The sequence below is a fragment of the Armigeres subalbatus genome, chromosome 1, assembly GCF_024139115.2.
Source record: "Armigeres subalbatus isolate Guangzhou_Male chromosome 1, GZ_Asu_2, whole genome shotgun sequence".
Taxonomy (NCBI): domain Eukaryota; kingdom Metazoa; phylum Arthropoda; class Insecta; order Diptera; family Culicidae; genus Armigeres; species Armigeres subalbatus.
In genome coordinates, this window is record NC_085139.1 from 211,813,654 (window position 1) to 211,835,325 (window position 21,672).

General features: G+C 42.7%; 1 protein-coding gene across 6 annotated transcripts in view; it reads right to left on the minus strand.

The window, feature by feature from the left end:
• Positions 1–8,959, minus strand: part of LOC134205734 (forkhead box protein K2-like) — a 32,085-nt gene extending 23,126 nt beyond the window's left edge. For 2 of the 6 annotated variants that reach the window (XM_062681292.1, XM_062681298.1), the window contains exon 1: positions 4,524–4,680. The gene's annotated coding sequence lies outside the window, so the exon portion shown is untranslated. Of the gene's footprint in view, positions 1–170; positions 454–4,523; positions 4,681–8,029; positions 8,173–8,836 lie in introns of those variants that run through there. The other 4 variants (XM_062681294.1, XM_062681295.1, XM_062681293.1 and 1 more) reach the window with 4 other exon arrangements.
• Between the last annotated feature and the right edge of the window lie 12,713 nt (positions 8,960–21,672).

The following is a 21,672-nucleotide window of genomic DNA, read 5'->3' on the forward strand; positions in this document are numbered from 1 at the left end:
ATTTTACGCACGTAATACACTTCATTCGAAATCCATTGCGATCGTATGTAATGATAAATCAATAAAATTTAATAAACACTGCTTCGAAAAATTTCCAACACTGATGCTTTTGTTTACATTTTTCACTTCCGCAGAGGTCACTTTGACAGCTGGTACTGTCCGATACCTACCCCGAGGCAATCAAAGCTCACATTTTTTCCAGCACTATTTTCAGGTTAGAAAACCGAACGAAAAACTTTACCTTCTGAAAATTGGACCACAATCGATAAAACTTTTCCTTCGCGAGAACCACGTTTTTTTCCGCACACACCCAACACTCACTGTTTATTATAGCTCGATGATATGCTGATGGCTTGAATCCGTGAAAAATTGCACAAGCCAAAGAACACCAAGAAAACAGGTTAGGGATTGGAACGCAGCAGTATAGCGAAGCAGCAGTGAGCAGCGCAGTCTGGCACTTTACTACAAAACAAAAACACGCCACCGCTACAGTGGGCCAGTCATTACTATTAGGTTTGATATTTTATTCGATTGTGGGAATTTCGATCGTAGCCAGTGTTGGTACAATCATGCTCAAATCTCACTCACCGAAGCCTCATGCGCGAGCTGACTCGCTTGCGATTTTGCATGGAGAGCATCGCGCATGAGTTTTTCACGTAGAATCGCATCGTTTCGCTCATTCGCCAAAAAATGATTTCGCTGCAAAAAGTGTCAATACCCAATCGAAGCGTATTTTATGTTTCCGTATGGATTTGATATTCATTGTTTTAAGCAAAGAAAGTTATTCCGATGAATTTAACGAAGAAGAACACGCAAAAATCACGCAATGATGCAATCGCGAGTCGAATCATGGGTCGATTCTCTGGGCCATGAGTCAGGTGAGGTTTGTCTAGCGCTTGATCCACGATTCAGGATGAGTTCGCATACAAAACACGGTCAAGCATGTTTGACGAACATTGGCTCCGCCCCCAATTAATTAGATAAGTTGACGCTATGTATGATCATGTGTAGAGCCGTTGACAAACCGCGTTAACCACATGGGTAGTTAAATATCTTGGCTGTGCATATGCACAGCACAGCACATGTTTCGAAATGGACAAATTGATATGAAATTTGCGAAAAAGAATCCACGTGTCTTGGAGGGACTCGAACCCTCAACCTCCTACTCTTTAGATAGGCTACACAACAAGACCACTTGAAGGTCACGTTTGCGGAAAGCGATCAGAATCCGAGTACCAACCTCCACCGCGGTGAGCTCTTTTTTTTGAAAATTGAATATCTTTCGGATGCTTGATTTGTCCAATATTCACATGTGCTTGCTTGTCAAACGACTTCACACACGGTCAACTTGTCAGTTTTCCTAGGGTCGGAGCCAATGTTTGACGAACATGATTGACCGTGTGTATGGGGAGTAATGCAGCGTACACACGGTCAAGCAGTTTGACCAACATTGACTCCACCTCGTGTTTAGTCAAACATCCATCATGTTCTATAAACAGCGGCACGAACACTCAATTTATTCGACCAACAATATCATACACGAACGACCGAAGCTCCACCAACCATCAAAAAATATGTATATGGGCTAAACCACGAACGTCTTCTTTTTCCACTTCTTAGTTCATGGGGGTTTGTGCGACTTCACTACAAACATGTTCGGCGAACCTTGACTCCGACTCCGACAGTTGAAACCAAAATCAAACCGCTTTGGTTTTTTTTCAACCGAGCCACCAACTGTCAAATGGTTGTTCGAACAACTTCACACACGGTCAAACAAAGCAGCAACCGAAACATTTTCTTGGGGGCGGAGTCATTGTTGGTACAAAGTGTTTGAGCGTGTGTACGCTACATAAGATTTTGAGCGCTAACGTTCTACGATAGATTTTCCTATAAATCGACTATTTGCTGGGTAATTTGAAATTATTGATAAATAACGTTCAACTATTGAAAACTAGAATTATTGTCATGACCTGAAACGAGACTGGCAGTCACTGCTTCTTTTCCTTGTTTTGACATTTGTTCTTCTTTTTATCACAGTTGACCATGGATAGTCCCGTGTGGAATATTCTTAGCACAATAAAATTGTTTCCAATTCGTAAATTTATCTTCCTAATGATTTGTGTATCGGGAACAAACACATGTTCATAATATACTTTATATGGCATACGGTTACAATACCTTCGTTGAGAATTAACGTACTTTTATCCAAAAATAACAACCACAAAAACTACCAAAAACGATGTGAAACTCCACACAGTGGCGTAGCCACGGGGGTGGTTTTGGGGATAAACCCCCCCAGAGACAACATTTTTAGAAATTTCTTTTTCGAAAAAAAAATTGTCCATTCTGAAGCTCCATCATTGCGGTAGATTGAAGCAGCTATCCGAAGCATGAGATGCAATGGAATGGAATCCGGCAGGATATCGCAGCAGAGGCAGACCCTGTGGTTCGTGGCGACATAGCCTCAACAAAGACATAAAGAAAGACTCAACTCAATAAAGACTCAACAAAGACACAAGAATCTGATCTGGGCCCAGGTCAAGGCTAAAGCGAGCAGCCGCCCAGGATGGAGATCTTTTACGTTGGCCCTATGCACTCTTAAGGGTGCTCAGGACATATCAATGAGCGAATGAGAGTAATAGTTGTTGAAGAATGCTACATTAAATTCATTTAAGAGAAGATGGATATTGAGTATTTGAGCATGGCCAACAATGTCAACTCGAACTGGCTTTTTCCCTCATCCAAAGATAAAAAAAATCAATAAGGCCTTAATTCAGCAGGAAATGATCATAAATCCTAATTGCTACAACTGATCACTTAGACCATGTTTCATTTTTAAAAAGAGTCAATAGATCTTTACGTTACGCGTATAGACCTTAAGACCTATACTCCAATAGGCAATTCCTGGGTTACCTGGAATGGAACACATGTTTAAGGCGTGACCAATTTTATTCACGAATCGTTAGGAATATTTTTTTCCTCTTTTCTGCGAATTTTGAAATGTCTTCAGTTCTTAACTTGTCATGATATTGCCAGCGCTAAAGGAGCAACTGGCAAGGGAGGGTCTGGAAGCAGCGACCCTCAGGTCCAACTTAGGGATCTTCCGCAAAAATTAAATACATAATAATTAGTTAAGAAAATTATAACTACACACTTTAACAAACGTTAAAACTTGGTTGGTTGATAAAAATAACAGGACAAAGGACATCAATCACGTTAGGGGGGAAGTTGTCTTCCGCGGTGAGAATCTCCATCGATAAACTTTAGCCGGGTGGCCAAGTGTGGCTGTTAATGTCCAGTAATCCAATGGTTGAGTCGCGCTGTTTTCCGGAGCTGGATAAGAAACCCACACTTAGCGCATAACATCGATCCATAAAACAGACCGAAAAGGGAAACTTTTTAGGGCAAAAACAATTAAGAGCTGAGCAGAATGGATACGTTTGCGTGCGTTTTGACAGTTTTGCCATGGGAAAAGTGTCAAAACGCACGCAAACGTATCCATTCTGCTCCGCTCTTTAGGAGCGGAAGATTTTCGCAATAAATTCGTGGGTGGGATTTACATCCGAGTTGCAGTGCCCGGAAAGACCAAGCTGGATCTAGATCTGTTGGTACAGTCCTCCATCTTTGAGGAAGCAGATGAGGGTAGACAGGCTAGCGGTGTCGTCAGCCAAAGCATCTCGTATGTTTATTGGTATTCCGTAACTGGATCGAGAAATGACAAACTTTGGACACCGGCAGATCACACGTTCCACTGAGTTTTGTACTTCACTGATGCCACCGGTCCGGAAGGGCCTTCCGCCGAATTAGTGGGAATCGGGTATGGCCGGTGAGCGTGAGGGGGCTGATTGCTAATCTATTGAGACTGGGCATGTCGTTCCAGTAGGTTCGAACTGAGTTATTAAACAGCCTTTTCTGATTAGAGTAGCAAAATTTTAGCTGTATGTATTTAGTTAGAAACCACATATTTTACTGAATATCGAGTAAGGAAAAGTTCATATTATATATTCCCAGTTATTAATGTAAATTCAAGATACGATGCCAATAGCTCATTTCAAACGATACATTTTAAAAATTATGTTTTGTATGGTGGACTTCTAATGCGATGTTTTGTCTATAACATTTTAACTAATACCTAGGTAGTACGGATAGTACATACATACGTTGCCTGAAGACTAATATTTACAATGTGAGAACTCTATGATAAATAAAAAATTTCAATCAGTATAAGTTAGAAAGAATTTATAGGAAAAATAATCCGTCCTCAAGCGCAACTTTTGTTGTCGAATTACGATTAGTGGCCCATAGTGCATTGCTCGGCAAGCAGAGCGACTGAAACATCCGAACCGATCAAACCCGCAGCGACGACGACGACAACGACTACGAAAGGAATGTGATGTTTGCTTTTGTTTACAATCCGTAATCGATCATGGTCGCCCTTTCCGTGCCCTGGCAACGTAATATCACTGCAAAATTCGGCTTCAAATGGCCTAATTACAAGAGAAAATCTACCTTATGGTACTCACCGGATTGTAACAATGCAGGAAAACACTAAGCCGCTGGGGAAAATATAATCCTTCCGGTAATTTTTGTGAAAAATATAAGCACACCACTATGAGCACAGTCCGAACAACACCAGCCGACGACGAGAAGGAAAGAAAAACAAGCACGCGAGCAGAAAACCACTGCACTGACTTTTCGCTATCGAGGGGTGATGATGCGGAGCAGATCGATGCAGTCGTCCCAGGGGGGTACACGGTTAGAAAAAAGTACCTAATTTTAGGTACTTTTTTTCTCTTGCATCTCCCTCCCTCTTCCTTTTGTTGTCATAAAATGAAGAGCAAAACCACTCAACAAGGGCATTAAAGTGTGGGAACCCAACGTTGGGTAATCTCATGTTTACAAAAGTTGAGTGAAATTTACGTAACTTTAGGTAAGTTTCTATTTAAAATTAAGTATATTTTACTTAATATTAAGTGAATTTTGCGTAAATCCGAGAAAAAATTACTTAATTTTGGGTTCCCACACTGAACCCCTGATTTGAGTGAAAAGTACCTAATATTAGGTACTTTTTTCTAACCGTGTAATATGCGGTGCATTGCGCCTCCTCTGCATGTAGTATGAAGCAAATGTAAATAAACAATCCCACATTTTTTTCGTTAGTCAGCAGTAGTGTAGGTTAACCAATATCCTACAAGATTCCAGTTCGAAAAATGTTACACTTGCCAAGCGGGGTGGCCCAGAGTGGCCCGCCTTTCAGGTAGCCTCACACCTCGGGAATTTGGTTCGCGGATTTTTTCCCCATGCATTTTTGCATATGCGATGTTTTCGGAATTTGGACACGGAAAATCAAAATCCCGGCCCCATTTAAAATACACGGGGCTCAAAATCCGCTGGAAAATTTTCCCGAGGTGTGAGGCAGCCTTTCCCAAGCGGCGAGGCCCGGATAATACATCTTAAGCCCTCAGTACACTGTTTGTCATGATGACAAATATTTGTCAAGTTTATCCGGATATCTATCAGACTGACCAGAAATCGACATGGATATCAGGCTGACTTGACAAATATTTGTCATTATGACAAACAGTGTACTGATAGCTTTAGGTAGGCTTGATTTGTTCGTGGATGACAGGCTTACTCCCCCCCTGGTCTGTCCTCTGTCGAACCGACAGCATAATCGGACGAATTCAGTACCACCACCTTCATGCGCAAGAGTACAGCGTTGCCCAACGAATAAAATTATTAAAAAAATCTGGGTGGTGCGGATCAGAGACGATGGTATTATATAGAGACACGCGGAGAGAATGAAAGCAATTCTGGCTTCACGGCCAGCAGACAAAAAAATTCTGTGCGATAGGCAACATAAAAATTTGTGAGAACTTTAAGTGACTCTCAGTGTGAGCAGTTATTTCGTTTGCTCCAGCTACATATTTTCTCTTCTTTAGCACCATTTCTTTATATTCAACAATAAATATGATTAAATACCATATATAAATTTGCTAAGAGAACTCTGAAAACATCTTCATATACTGAAGTTTTCAAACTTTTATATAATTTCTATAATGTTGGTTACAATACCTATCTTGCATTTAGTACCGATTGGTAATGTTTGTTTACTTTGCTCGTTTGGTACCGCGTTTGACGGTTCGTTTGGTACTTTCGGCTTCACTGTTTGCAGGTCTCTATCTATAAACAACGTCTCTGGTGCGGATAGAATCGATTTGGTTGTCAAACTGTCGGTACATTCAGATTCATAATTCACACGTCAGATTCACTTGCGTATAGATCGCAGGACATTTACTTAAAGATTCAATCGAACCCAACTTAGCGGTTTGCATCAAACATACATATTTAGGGCGCACAACTTTTCCTTCGCATGTATGTATGATTGATTCTGAGCATACAACAGCTATAATTGTACCTATGGTAATCGTTCGTAAGTTCGAAAGTCGATCTGCGGATTAACGTTATAAGGCACAGATGTTTCGCGTGGGATTACAGCAGGACTGTTGATAGCATTCAAAATAAGCTTTAATTCACCACTTTGATCAAATTTAGATTTTCCAATTCGCATAGTTTAGATTGAGTATTTTAACTCGATTATATTGGTGTACGAGAAAGGCAAAAAAAAACTGATTAAAGAGGCGCAGAGATTCCTGATATCATGTCTGTCTGATGGCATATATTATCGATTCACATTAGAAAGTATCAAGCCAACTGAATTTTACAAACTTCATGTAAAATTAGGTTTTTTGCATTACATTCGGTTAAAAATGTAAGTGTGCTTTAAAGTGATTTACTGCTTTTAGGTAGATTTTGAGAATTTTTGATTCCACCTTGAAATCATACAAATTGGGGAACAACGGTAGTGAGCTTAGGGCCCCTGTTTTTTTGTGAGGATCTTTCAAAGATTTACTCAGGTTTAATGTGGTATGTAGGTACGCAAGCTCGGATGATTTTCTTTTGGCCAAGTAAAATTCCTATCGTAACTTACAATGCTTTCATAAGTTACATTCGTTTATTTTGAATCTTTTATCTAAAACTAGCTGACCCGGCGAACTTTGTCTCGCCAAAAATTGGTAAATTTTCTGATACAATTTTTTGCGTCCACAATTTATCTAGAAAACAAATCGGTTCTTCAGAATGATCTCTCATTTTTTTACATTGTTTAATATTGTTATTGAAAACTATGTTGTTAGTTTGACAACATCGAGAATTGTTATTTTTACTACACGATCATAGTTAAATTCACTATAAACTTAGTTTCAGTGTATAGATGATCAAAATTTCAAAATTCCATGCAAATGTACGAAAAACTATTTCATCGAAAAGATTGAGTTTTGATTTTCAAAGCATTCCAATTTCATCATAACGTTTTTCCTCGTAAAAAGAAGAAAACGAATATAAATTAGCAAAAATTGGGATGTCTATTCCTGTGTGATGCGCGGTCGTACAAATGCCAATTTTGTTTTATATATATATAGATAATAATAAAATTATACATTGAGCCTCATTGGTATATTATTTGATAACAAGAAAGCCTGTTTGGTGTTAGGATTGATATCAATTATTGATAGGTACTTTCTACAGATCCATCAACTACGAAAATTTATTCAAACTTTTGAAGTAAACAGCCCTGCCTTAATCCTAATAGATCAAATCACAAGCGAGAAATTGGTCGCACATCTTGCAGAACAAATAAATTTTGATAAAATTATTTTTTACACGATTTAAAAGTTCAGCACTTGTTTAATCATATATAAAATCATAACGCGTTTCTCCCTGGCCCTTACACAACCTGTTTTGTCAGTGGATGCAGTGGCACATGTGCAAAATACATCCACTTGATGGAAATTTCCACTGATGCGAACTATGCGAAAACCACAAAGTACACACTTGATACTAGCACGCAGTTTTTTGGCATCGCCAGTTTACACCTTAACTACACATCCGAACTATTAACAGCTCAAACATTCGTTCGAACTATACACCATTGATTCTGGCTTATTGCAATGTTCGAAGCTCTACTTACATCACTCTTGATACGTTTATCTCCTCGAAGGCCTCCTGATGCTTGTTCTTTCGTCGCACGGCGGTACTTTTAATATCACTGATAATAAACGCAGACGATAGTAAACAAACGGAATCTGTGTTTACTTTTGTGCGGGAACAGAACTATAAGCAGCCCGATAGGTGGTATTTGGATTCGACGCAAAAACAATACAGCACATGTAACTCGCGGAGTCACGGCGACACGACAATCAGTTCACAGGAGTGGGGCGTAAGGGCATGCGATATTTGAATTCACGAAACGCGAAAAGTACCTATAGTACTTAAAGTCTATAAGTTTACTAAGCGTTATGCAGAAATTTGGCCCTCTTAGTAGTTTCCACGTTTTTTTTTAGGAAAAACTTTAACATGCATTAAAACCCAAAAGGTGTAGATTCCAATAGATTTTTATTTGTGCAAATTTAAGATATTCTTATAGGAATTCTTGATTCAATGACAAATTTTACTGAAGACTATTTGATACAAGATTCTCTAGTGTTAGATTTGAGGCATTCAAAACTCGCATACCCTTTAATAACCTTTTTATTCGGTTGTTGTCAACCGGCAGAAAATAGAAAAAAAACGACTAAAACGTAAACGCGAATATTTTGGGCACGTTTAATTGCACTAAAGTGATGAAGAAAACTTATTGGAAAACGCAACCAATAACATTTTTCACAATCAACCGGTGGACGTTATGATTTGTCACTTAATTTTATCGGCGGTAATGGAGCAACAAATAAATAGCTTGAACAAGATGAATATTTTCGATACTCTATCACTTCAATACCGTAATCGTCGTTTACTCCTAGATTCCGAAAATATTACGCGAGAACGTAGCTTCAAATGAATGAATGTATGGAAGAAAACTTGAATGAAAACAAAATCTGTCCGCTCGCTACTCTGTCTGACGCTGAACGCCAAAACGACACAACCGAGGGCTGTTGTTTGGGTTGCGTAGCATTGGGCACACTACGATTTGCTAATCGATAAAATTTAATATTAAATACTAAATAGTACATATGTGGTAAGCTGGAAATGATTGGGTTAGTGGGGAGGATTGATAAACGATTTACAAAATCAACCAAAATGCAAATGTTACAAATATGCGATCATGGGCAGTATATGTACATAGTTGCAAAAAGATGATTTTTTCAGCGCACGAGTTGTACACTGAGCTTAATTACCATCTAAATTATATGTGCAACGCACATATATTTTTGCAATCAAGCTTTGCAAATAAGTTTTATGATTCATGCACATAAAACTTGAGAAGTTGGTGGCTCTTTAATTTTATGTGCAACGCACACATAAAATGAATGCACATCTAATATAATTTATTTGTTTTTTCCAATATACTCTAAATGCAACTGCAAATGTTATTCATGTGGTTTGCGTTATAAACCAAATGCATTCAGTTTAGTTTCTTTTTGGTTATAAAAAAAATACAAAAATACAAGGCATTTTGAATTACTTTTTTTATTTTATGCTAAAATAATATCGATGATGATTACAATCAACGCTTCCTTCCGGGAATCGACTCTGAAGGATAGGGTATCGTAGAGTATAATTGGGTGGCGATTACGTTGGTGGTGACCCTTGATGTAAAACATAGATGGGAACGATGCCGTAACCTTCAACCTGAATGATCCATGGTGATGTGTTCTGATTTCGCATTTTGTTTCTTTTTCAACAGATGGTTGAAGAACCGATGTTCTCGGTGGGGGATTTTCTATATCCGGCGATCTTTTTTTTTTCCAATATCGATGAAATGATGACGCATTTTATCAGTAGCGATGATTTGTTCAGAGGCCGTAAAATACTGGTGGTGATTCGGCTTTTGGTTCCTAGTCCAGATTCAGCATCTGGTGACAAATTTCCTGCAGAATTTCTATTGGCACTTTCTGAACAAACATATTCCATCACCTCATCGGCCAGAAAAATCAAGCGGTCGCATACTGGGGGAAGGTCTCGAAGTCGTTTCATTCCGGCTTGAAGGCGTATACCTGAAGTCCTTTCTCTCGAAGTATTGAAAATGGCAGCTATCTTTTTCATCGGTAAAATATGGAAGCGGAAAGCGCGAAGCGTAATGCGCGAAGCGGAACTGGCTGCTGTTAAAAGTTTCAATCCATGGTGCACACAAGTCCAAGGCAAGCATTTTAACTAAAATGGAAATAAAAACTTATTATTAGTAAATATTCTATGCGTAAAATACAATTAGCTTACACTTTGCCGCCATAAGAGAAAAAATCGAGCGACCAAATGATCGAGTGACCAACATTCCATCACAAAAATGTCTATTAGTTAGCTATTGAGTTTTATGTGCAGGTGTTGATAATTATCAACTATCGACCCTTGCACATAAAATTCACTTGCAGGTCTAATGGTATGTAAATAAATTAAACTTGAAATTCATATATTTGCATATTAAATATTGTTGTTGATAAATAAATTTCAAATGCTGCACATGAATTCGTGATAACGCATTTCGATTCCTTTTTATATGATTCTCGCACATACAATTTAATGGAGATTTCATCTCAGTGTACCAAGAGTTGTACGTTTATCCAACGTAAGTACTGAAATCTATTAGCACATACTATACGGATAAGATAAAATCATATGTAAATGTAAAATGTAATAATTTACTGTACATGTAGCGTTTGGCAAATCATACCAGTGATTGTTGAATTGCACTAACTCTTTCCAATTCATTGGTAGGTAGGGGGAATGACGGCTTTGGCAGGTTTTGTTCTATTATTGGCAGGGGGTTTTTTTATGACTGATTTTGCCTTGGATTTTGCTCAAATTTGGCCTAAACATTCTTTGCATATCAAAGAATATTGTGGTCAAATTTCATAAGATTCGGTCGACAAAAACCCCCCTGCCAATAATAGAACAAAACCTGCCAAAGCCGTCTGTTCCCCTATCAAATGGAATTATATTTCATAAGAAATAAATTCAAGATTGGATATTTAAATTGTTGATTATGCTAATTTACATCATTACGTTTTAGAAAGAGTTAAGTGTATGTCATATCATATTATAATTAAGGTTATACTTGTAATTGTTGACATTGTCGGACAAACATTTACAAAGGTGGCAGAACTGTACACCCGACTGAAACGTGAAGCAACAAAAGTTGGATTGTTGACTGGGATGCAGTATTACGTATTACGATAGAAGGAGATATTTTCGAGGTGGTCAATGAATTCGTCTACCTTGGTAACGGCTGATAATAATGTCAATCGTGAAATACGAAGGCCTACTACGGGGCACCAGAAGAAACTGCGGTAAAAAAAGATTCACGCCCGCACCAAATGTATCATGTACAGAACGCTCATACGGACATGAAACTTGAACCACGCTCGGAGAGAACTTGCAATTTGGACTATTTGAGAGTATGGTGCTTAGGACCATCTTTGGCGGTGTGCAAGAGGATGGTGTGTGGCGGCGAAGGATGAATCACGAGCTCGCTCAACTCTACGGCGAACCCAGGGCTGGAAATTGCCAGCAAGGAATTGTTATTGTAAAATCATGAAGATTGATACGTCGCATGGCGTTGTTTGATTCGGATCGATGAGTGGCCACTTCCCCCGGGTCACCTGATTCGGGGACATGGCCAGATGGACACAGACATGAATTATACGAAATTGCCAGCAATGAACTGGTATTCAAAAATTATGAAGTTTGATACATCGCATGACTTTGTTTGATTTGGATCGATAAGTGGCTACTTCCCCGAGGGTACCTGGTCAGGGGACATGGCCAGATGAACAAAGACAGAAATATAATGCCTGGGGGCAGCAGGAACTTTGTCCAAGGGCTTGACGACCCCTCCCCATGGCCACTGCGAGTTAGACCGGGACCATCGTCCCTAACCCCTAATCCCAAGGCGTCAAGCGATCCGTGCCGAGGGGATGCATGGCCAGGGGGGTGAAATAATAAGCTAGTCCTTTAACGGAGCCTGTGGGGTACCTGGGCACCCTCCACAGTAATTGTCCCTTACCGCGTCATGCTGGGCTCTGGCGTGGTGGACCTCTTTTCCCGAGCAACTCGTGGGACCAAAATTGAAAACCAAGTCAATTCTTCAATTAGTGGTAGTAGTGTAGGCGACAACCCCTTCGCAAGAGGTGGGTTGTTCAGGTCTCCGCCTAGGAGGCCAGAGGCAATAGTCGGCGGCTCAGTGCGCAGCGCCAGCGTGGGTCACTCAACCTTCATCTCGGCTATAAAAACGCCGGTAGGGATTATTGACGGCCCATGGCTTGTGGAGGCGATGAACCGCAAACGCGATGGGCTTTCGGCCTTCGAGGTGGCGACGGAACAGCTGGACGCCATCATCGACTTTGCGTCATCGAAGCATAATATCAGCAAGGACCTCAAGAGGAGCTTGCAGAAACTTCGAAAGTCGATGCTGGACGCCAAGCTGGAGAGGGCGGTCAGGACGGCCAAGTGTAAACCCGTGAAATCGGTGGAGTCGAGGTCTACCCAGACTGAGGCCCAGGATTCGCGGACTCAGGCAAGGTCGAATCGACCGAAGGCGTGCCAGCGAAGACGGTGGTGCCAAAGTCTACCCAGACTGAGGCTCAAGTATTTGCAGGTACGTCGGGGTGACTGCTCCAACGGAGCAGACACAAAAACAGGGGAGACAGTCTCAGGGATGAGCTCCCTGGGGCCGCTCCAAAACGCGTAGGGTTACTACCCCGAACAAGGGTAGTGGGGCTGGGAAGCTGAACCCCGGTCAGGTACCTTCAAAACCGGGGGAGGAAGGACCTGGAAAGGTCCATCCACTCAGGAAAGACGGTGATAAGGGGTTACGGCAGGCTGAAAGTTCTCAGCCGCACCAGACCAGGGAAATAGAGGGGGGTGACGCCTCCTGGACCCTGGTCAAGAACAAGAGGAAACCGAAGACGTCAAGGGCCGAAAAGAAGGCCCAGGCGAATGAGGGTAGCAAGAAGTCTAGGGTAGGCGCCAATCGCTCCAGGGGCGATGCCCTAGTCATCACGGCGGACGAGGCTAAGTACTCGGATGTTTTGAAGGCGATGAGGAGTGACGTCAAGCTCGGTGAACTCGGCGCCGACGTACGTCGAATAAGACGTATCCGGATGGGCGAGATGATACTCGAGCTGAAGCGGGGCGTCTCGCAAAAGGGCGCCGCCTACAAGAAGTTGGCGGAGGAGGTCCTAGGCGAGACGGTCAAGGTGAGGGCACTCACGACGGAGGTGAATCTAAGGGTTAAAGACCTGGAGATCACTGAAGTCGAAGAGCTCGTCACGGCACTGCGGCGACAGTGTGAAGTGGAGACGACCACCGCAGCCGTTCGGCTACGGAAACGCAGGTAGCATTGGTTCGGCTATCTGCAGCGGACGCCTCCAAGGTAGTCAAGTTAGGGAGCGTCAAGGTGGGATGGTCGGTATGCCCTGTGCGCATATACGAGCAACCCGAAGTTTGCTTCAAGTGCCTGGAACCGGGGCACAAGCAATGGGACTGCAAAGGCCCTGACAGAAGCAATCTCTGCCGACGCTGCGGATTGGAGGGACATAAGGCACAATGCTGCACGAACCCTCCCAATTGTTTGATTTGTTCCAGCAAAGCTGTGAACAGCAAGCACCCCATGGGGGGTTCGATGTGCCCAGCGTTTAAGCGTGCTGCAAAATCGAAGTGCAGGTAACGCAGCTGGCTTGCTCGGCCTCGCCCGAGTGTTTGGTGTGCGCAGGTTTAGAGGAAACGGCGGAACACGTGTTGTTCGTGTGCTCACGTTTTCGCGCAATGCGTGACCACATGCTTGCCACATGTGGTCTGGACACTACCCCGGACAACCTAGTTCGGAGGATGTGTGAAGATGAAGTTGGCTGGAACGCCGTTTTATCGGCTATCGCCCAAATCGTCTCGGAGCTACACAGAAGGTGGCGCGTGGACTCAAGGATGGCTAGTTCAGGCGCAAATAAGAGGCTTCATGGGTCATACCGGTGGTCATGCTCTGTGGTCGAACTCGATCCTTTCATCGAACAAGTGGCCGCGCGAAGAACAACATGGTACCGTCGCTTTCGCGGCGTCGGTCAACCGGGCGGGTTCCGAGCCTGCGGACGGAAAGGGGTCCTCGTCAAGGCTGGGGCAGGCGTAGACACCGCGTCGGCAAGTCCCTCTGTGTGCTGGCGAATAGGCCCTATCGCAGAAAGGTCAATTTGGGGTGCACGCGGCATCATCATTTTTGATACCAGTCGTGCAGAGGGAAGCAGGGGCGAAGTCGACCCTTCCCACCTTCCGAGGACATAGGGCGTGGTAAGGCCACCTGGACAGCCGGCAACGTGCTGGCACGATACCATGGTGTTCTTCTAGAAAAGCGAGTTACGATGTTCGGTGCTGCAAGGACACGCAGCTAACCTCGAGGGTGCGTTGTGCACTGGCCCCCCTTTGAAGCATTACTTTCTGGTTGTACCGAAGGGACTATGGGCTTGGCGGCAATGGAAACGGTTTAGCGGGTCGGGAATGTAGTCCTGCCTCTCTCGGTGATCCCTAACCCCGCACTTCCTGGTCAACCCAGGATGTCTGTTGAGCAGATTCCCCTCCATTGCTTAGGAAGAAAAAAAAGAAATACAATGGCTGAAATGACGAGGAATGCACTGGCATTGCAAAATCGAGAAGTTTGAGATGTCACAAGACCTTGTTTCGATTGGGTAGGTAAGTGGCCACTTCCCCCAGGGTACCAGGCACCAGGTACTTCCAAAGTGGCCTAATAATCATAGGGAATCTAAAAGGTCATTCTGTTTTACGTATTATAACATCTGTCGATGAATTTATATTCTAAAATCATTAAATTGCTGAGAAAAGGATTTTTTTCCATGTCAAATGTTACCGTCCACGATAACAATAGACCAATTTAACAGCCATCCACTTCTACGGACTAATATTGCCTGATTTTCTCAAAATTGCACGCGGTGTACCCTTCAGGAAAGGTACCGCCGCGCTTTCTGCACCCCGTTTACTTGATTTTTTTCATGGGTGAATGGCATTGTGGTGTATCTTTTGGCGCGGCCGTATCTTTCGACAGTCATTCGCCGCGTGAAGTTTTGTGCAAGTTCCCATTTCGGAACATTATAAACGCCGCGCAGTTTATCATATCCAGAAAATCTGACAATATTTAAACTCATTTGTGAATCTTCGCATGTAGAACCCTTCAGAAATGTAAGAAAACTAACATACTAAAAGAACAACATTGGCTCCGGGCTCTAGCGAGGGCGAAATTTTCGACATGTCATGGCTACATCCGGGGCGAAGAACGAGGAGGAGAAAACGAAAAGAAAGAACGTGAAGCAAAACGGTTGTATATCCGCGAACTTCCTCCTTTTTGGAACGTGAGCGCCCTTTTGCTCTTTTTTTTTGAAAAAGTAACGTAAAGTAGAACTGTTTAATTAGGATCTGGTGAATAACTCCGGTTCGCTCGGCCGTTCTAGATAGTGCCAGGGTTTTGGTGTACCCAACCCCGCTGAACCGCTAGCTCGAAAAAAAATCCGTTAAGCACGTGCAACTGCGGCCGACAGAACCAGTCGGATCAGGCCTCAGCTCTGCCGAATCCGCCGGTCCACGAGGTCCGTATATGTACTCCCCACCACGCGGAATTTTATTCCAGTGCTGCACATTCAAGCAAAGCGAGCCCCACCGTGTGTCCTTTCCGCGGTCCCTCATGCTCGTCCGTCACCCAGTCCAACCTTCTTCTTCTTATCTTCTTATTGGCATTACATCCCCACACTGAGACAGAGCCGCCTTGCAGCTTAGTGTTCATTAAGCACTTCCACAGTTATTAACTGCGAGGTTTCTAAGCCAGGTTACCATTTTTGCATTCGTATTCATGAGGCTAGCACGATGATACTTTTATGCCCAAGGAAGTCGAGACAATTTCCAATCCGAAAATTGGCTAGACCGGCACCGGGAATCGAACCCAGCCACCCTCAGCATGGTCTTGCTTTGTAGCCGCGCGTCTTACCGTACGGCTAAGGAGGACCCAGTCCAACCTATTCAGACCAAATCCGAGCCAATACTGCGTGGGGTGGCAGACCTGCTTCCCCGGATTTCCGCTAGGACACGCCAGCAAGTGAGCTGCACCGTGTGTCCTTTCCACGGTCCATCGTTCTCGTTCGTCAACGCGTCCAACCGACGGAGTTCCAATTCTGGAAAATATCGCGTGGAGTGGCATACCCCGCCAGAAAGTCGACAGCGCTCCTGATTACCCTCGAGAACTTCGCAGCCAAGCCCAACCTTAATAGAACCAGTCTGGTCACGGCGGCCTGCTCCCTTGGGTCATACCAGCTCAGGTCGAACCCGAGATTCGCCGTGTCAAGAAACCGACCAGTACCCAGGCCGACCCTGTTGGTGGCCCCACGCGAATAGACCTTGACCCCAGCAACCGGTCGAGATTATTCCAGTACTTACCGTACTTCCGTCCCGTGGCGTAAGTTCTGCATGCCACTATGTGCTCCAACCTACCGATCGGCCGCGACTATACAATTAACCAAAACTAACCCTAGCATATGGGAACAAAAACAAACTAAAATTAACATGAACTTCAAATAAAAAAAACAAAAATGTACTTCAAGCTTTTCTCAATTGATCAAAAGAGTGCATGACTGTCCGTTGGTCCATAAAGGTCTTCCTCTGTCCACTTCGTTGTGTTTAAGTGTGTCCCTTCGAGCTGGTTAAAGCGTCGACCCTGAGAATTAGAGGTGAGCTAGTTTGGGGCGCGAGGACGTCACAGACAGTTACACAAAATAATCTATTACTCCAACGGAATCCGGAATATCTCCGGAACCATGCTACGAACCGTCTCCAGATTCCAGGAACGAAAATTATATGAATTTCTGGATCCAACAATACCAGAATTATGAAAATCGGTGGATATTTGACCAAGTTAGAGTAGATTGAAGGAAAAAAAGTTACTGAAAAAATATGTAGGTCGGTACAGTAAAGGTTAGTTGAGGGGAATAATGGATGAGATTGCTGCAACACCACACGAGGGCGAACGAGGCACGATACAAACGGGCGTAGAACAGACAAAACTCGATTTTTCGGAGGATAAAGCACCAGCACTGGCGTCATCTGAAAAAGTGACGTATACGCCATTTTCCAAAAATGGTGTTAACGAGTACTACTCATCGAGCTCTTTAACAGAAAAATGGACAACATGCATGTTGTGAAATGGCGGTTACGTCACTTTTCCAGATTACGACAGAGCTGGAAGATCGAGACCGTGAAGATACGGAGCAACTGTACCGCTCTAATAACGCACGAAAGTTCTATGAGATGTTTAACCGTTCACGTAAGGGCCACGTGCCACAGCCCGATATGTGCAAGGACATAAACGGGAACCTTCTTACAAACGAGTGTGAGGTGATCCAAAGATGGTGGCAGCACTATGAAGAGCACCTCAATGGCGATGTGGCAGACAACGGTGGCGGTATGGTAATGAGCCTAGCAGCACGCGCGCAGGACATGCGACTTCCGCCTCTGAATCTCCAGGAAATCCAGGAGGAGATCGCCCGGCTGAAAAACAGCAAAGCCCCTGGCGTTGACCAACTACCAGGATAGCTGTTTAAACACGGTGGTGAGGCACTGGCCAGAGCGCTGCACTGGCTAATTACCAAGGTTTGGGAGGATAAGGTTCTGCCGCAGGAGTGGATGGAAGGTGTCATGTGTCCCATCTACAAAAAAGGCGATAAGCTGGATTGTAGCAACTACCACGCAATCACATTGCTGAATGCCGCCCACAAGGTACTCTCCCAAATTTTATGTCGTCGACTAACACCAATTGCAAGAGAGTTCGTGGGTACCAGGCGGGATTTATGGGTGAACGCTCTACCACAGATCCGGTGTTCGCCGTACGTCAGGAATTGCAGAAATGCTGCGAATACAACGTGCCCACACATCATCTATTTATCGACTTCAAAGCCGCATATGATACAATCGATCGGGACCAGCTATGGCAGCTAATGCACGAAAATGGATTTCCGGATAAACTGATACGGTTGGTCAAAGCGACGATGGATCGAGTGATGTGCGTAGTTCGAGTTTCAGGGGCATTCTCGAGTCCCTTCGAAACGCGCAGAGTGTTACGGCAAGGTGATGGTCTTTCATGTCTGCTATTCAACATCGCTCTGGAGGGAGTAATACGAAAGGCAGGGATTGACACGAGTGGTACGATTTTCACGAAATACGTCCAGTAATTTGGTTTCGCCGACGAAATTGATATTATCAGGAGATCATCAGGAGAGAAATTCGGAGACGCATCATGGCAGGAAGTCGTACGTACTTTGGACTCCGCTCAGATCGCCACGGTACCAAACTGTCTATCTACAAAACACTTATTAGACCGGTAGTTCTCTACGGACACGAGACCTGGACGATGCTCGTGGAGGACCAACGCGCACTGGGAGTTTTCGAAAGGAAAGTGCTGCGTACCATCTATGGTGGATGCAGATGGCGGACGGTACGTGGAGGAGGCAAATGAACCACGAGTTGTATCAGCTGTTGGGAGAAAGCACGATGCGGTCTGAATCAAATAGAACTGATAACTCAGTTCGATGGGAGAGGAATTACCGTGCAAACTCAAACTTCGGACGCTTAAGCACTATCTGATATATAATCATCCTGTTTACTCACATTATTAATCACACTGTTTAAACCACCATTGCAATCATAAAGTAAAGTATTCATCTTTAAACTACGTATTTAATATGTGCAAAATATTGCGAAAATTATTTGCAAATTATGAAAATGTCCGACTTCTGTTTGATTCAATCCTCGGACACCGGCGGGGTTAGATTCATATTTCGGACACAAAGATTCAAACTTCGGACACCTGATTATACAGTGCCGGGAAGAATAATTGAAAACAATTATCACTGCACAGCACAGACTGTCTTTTAATTATTTCATTGCATTGTTTTAACATGTCTTATTAGAATGTAACTTTGCTAAAACAAGCTAAAACTATTAGTCCTTCCTACCCACCTTGACGAAACATTTCGATGAAATATTTCAGAAAATTTCCCATACGAATTGAAGCGTCCGAAGTTTGAGTATGTCCGAAATTTGATTCTTCACGGTATTTCCAATGTTAGAGTTAGAAGGAATATCTGATATCTGCAGCTTCCTTCTACTTTTTTGCGCTTTGGCAGGACGGTCTTTGTGGGGTTTGAGTAAGTTACCATCAGCGTGTGATTATATATTACCGCCTCAGCGGTAAGCAGCAAGCCATGACTTGGCCTCTTCTTGTTAGATCTCCGTGGCGTGCACACGCACCGACGGAGAGCTGCTGTGATCGCATTTCGCTCCAGCCATTTGGAGCCACACAGTCTTGAAACCTTGTTGACTCTTTGAAGGAAGTGGAGAATTCAAAGTACGGATAAGATGGGATGTATTGGCTTAATCAGCTTGCATTTTAAGTAATTTTTTGTATGGCTGGAGCGCAAAAGTGAACTTTGAAGTTCTGTTAAGGTGTTAGGAACTCGAAGTGAATCAAGAGTAGGGTGACCATATGAAATTTTACCAAAGGAGGACATTTCACCAGAATTGAGCGAAAAAGGAGGACATTTAGTTGAAAAAAGAGAACAAAAGATATTTTAGTTACTATATAAAGATTGTCGCTGTCCGGAACATCTTTTGCTGGCGAGGATAGGGGAGCTAAATGTCAAAGAAGGAAAATCCATACGATTTGACAGCTTGGTACCCAACATGTTCCGGACAGCAGAACAAAGGGAACCGAAGCGACAATCTTTATCTAGGGTAAAATGCCCAATAGTGGACCCCCTAATAGGGAAATTTTACTCTTCCTGGCATAAAGAGTGGAAATTTTCAAAATATTAATTCTGCGTGATATCTAATATAAAGCTCTGCATCTCCTCTTCACGATACATACATGAAACACGCAAATACTCGACGTTATTCGTTGAAATTAACATTTTAAAGTCTGACTGAATTCGCCCTATAGTAGACCCCTGGGGTCCATAATAGGAAATTGCTTCCCTATAGTCGACACTTCATTTGATTTTTATGTTCCGTTTCGAGACGTTCTTCTTCCCTATTATGGACCCCCCAAAATATTCCTATAATGGACACACTCGTGTTTATTTTTTATAGAATTGTAAAAAATCATCTATTTTTACTTTCCATAGCATTTCCAATGCATGTAATCTGTAAGGTAGGTTCTCCCGATTGAATTTCCTAGCAAAATGTTTACATTGTGCTGTAATAATGCAAAAATGGCTGGAGGGTCCACTATTGGTTGGAGGTCCACTATTGGGCACTAACTAAAAAAACTAAAATATCTTTTAGGAGGACACAAAAAACACATATTTGTTAGATTTTTGCACACTAAAGTCTTTTGGAGAAATTAGTAAACAAATGTAAATATTGCGCATAAGCCCCAAAATTTTATTCCCACCTTTGGGTTTCCGCGCCGAACACTCAGCGCCAGACTCGGCGACAAGGAGATAGTCGTCAAGTTGGTACTCCTGATTTTTTGACAACTGATGTCGATTGGTTGTGTGAGTGCACCGGTGTCAAAAATAGAACTTTTAGCTAAAAATTTGATTGTCAAATGCACATTTTGACAGTAATGATGTATGAGTGAATAAAATGTGTAAATGCTCTACCGCGGAAGCAGTCGCTGAAGACAAGTGATTTCAGTGACGAAACGAAAAGTTTTATTTATTATTTATTATGCTGGCGTTTTCAACGATATTCCACAGAATTCCAACAAAAATCATTGTTTAATTCTGAATACTTTGTTGTAAAAATAGATAACTGACCGAACATTAGGTTCTATAAGGACCGAATACAAGATGCTTAGTTGTCCAGCATTTTTTTTTTAATGCCATTCAGAATCATAAATTTAAGACATGTGAATTAGAATGATACCGTTAACTGTATGACCACAAAGTTCTCAATTGAACAAATTCTAAACTATTTAGATTTAGACTAAAGAAACTCAAAACTATTCAGATTAGTTTTAGGTAGGGGAACCGCTCCTGGAATTCATACCATGTACCCAAATCAATACCATTCAAAAACAAAGAATTGGTTTTTCAGCAGTGAGCACGCCGGATAACAACAAAACACGACACAAATTGAGCCTAAATTGCCTGTTTTGCGAATGTTATTGATATAGGAGCATGTTATTAATAATGGAACAGATACCCTATTTCTATTCCATTGTAGGCATGGCAAGGCGACTGTTCTTTGCCTCACATATTAAAGAAGTATACCGTACGATGCGTTTAAAAGACAATTAGATAGGTGTTTATTTGTAGACAATTTTGAGAAGCATTTGCATTCTTTTTTCAAATCCATTTCTCACAATTCCGATGCTTCTGAAATTTTTGACACATGTACTGCCTGTAATCGCATAACTGTCCCATATGAATAGGAATTCCAGCAGAGATGGGACAGAGAGGGACAGAGGCAGTGTATTACTGTAACTCACGCATTTCGTTTTCTATATTTACATTACTTTTATTTTGCGGCCCTCCTTAGTCGTGCGGTAAGACGCGCGGCTACAAAGCAAGACCATGCTGAGGGTGGCTGGGTTCGATTCCCGGTGCCGGTCTAGGCAATTTTCGGATTGGAAATTAT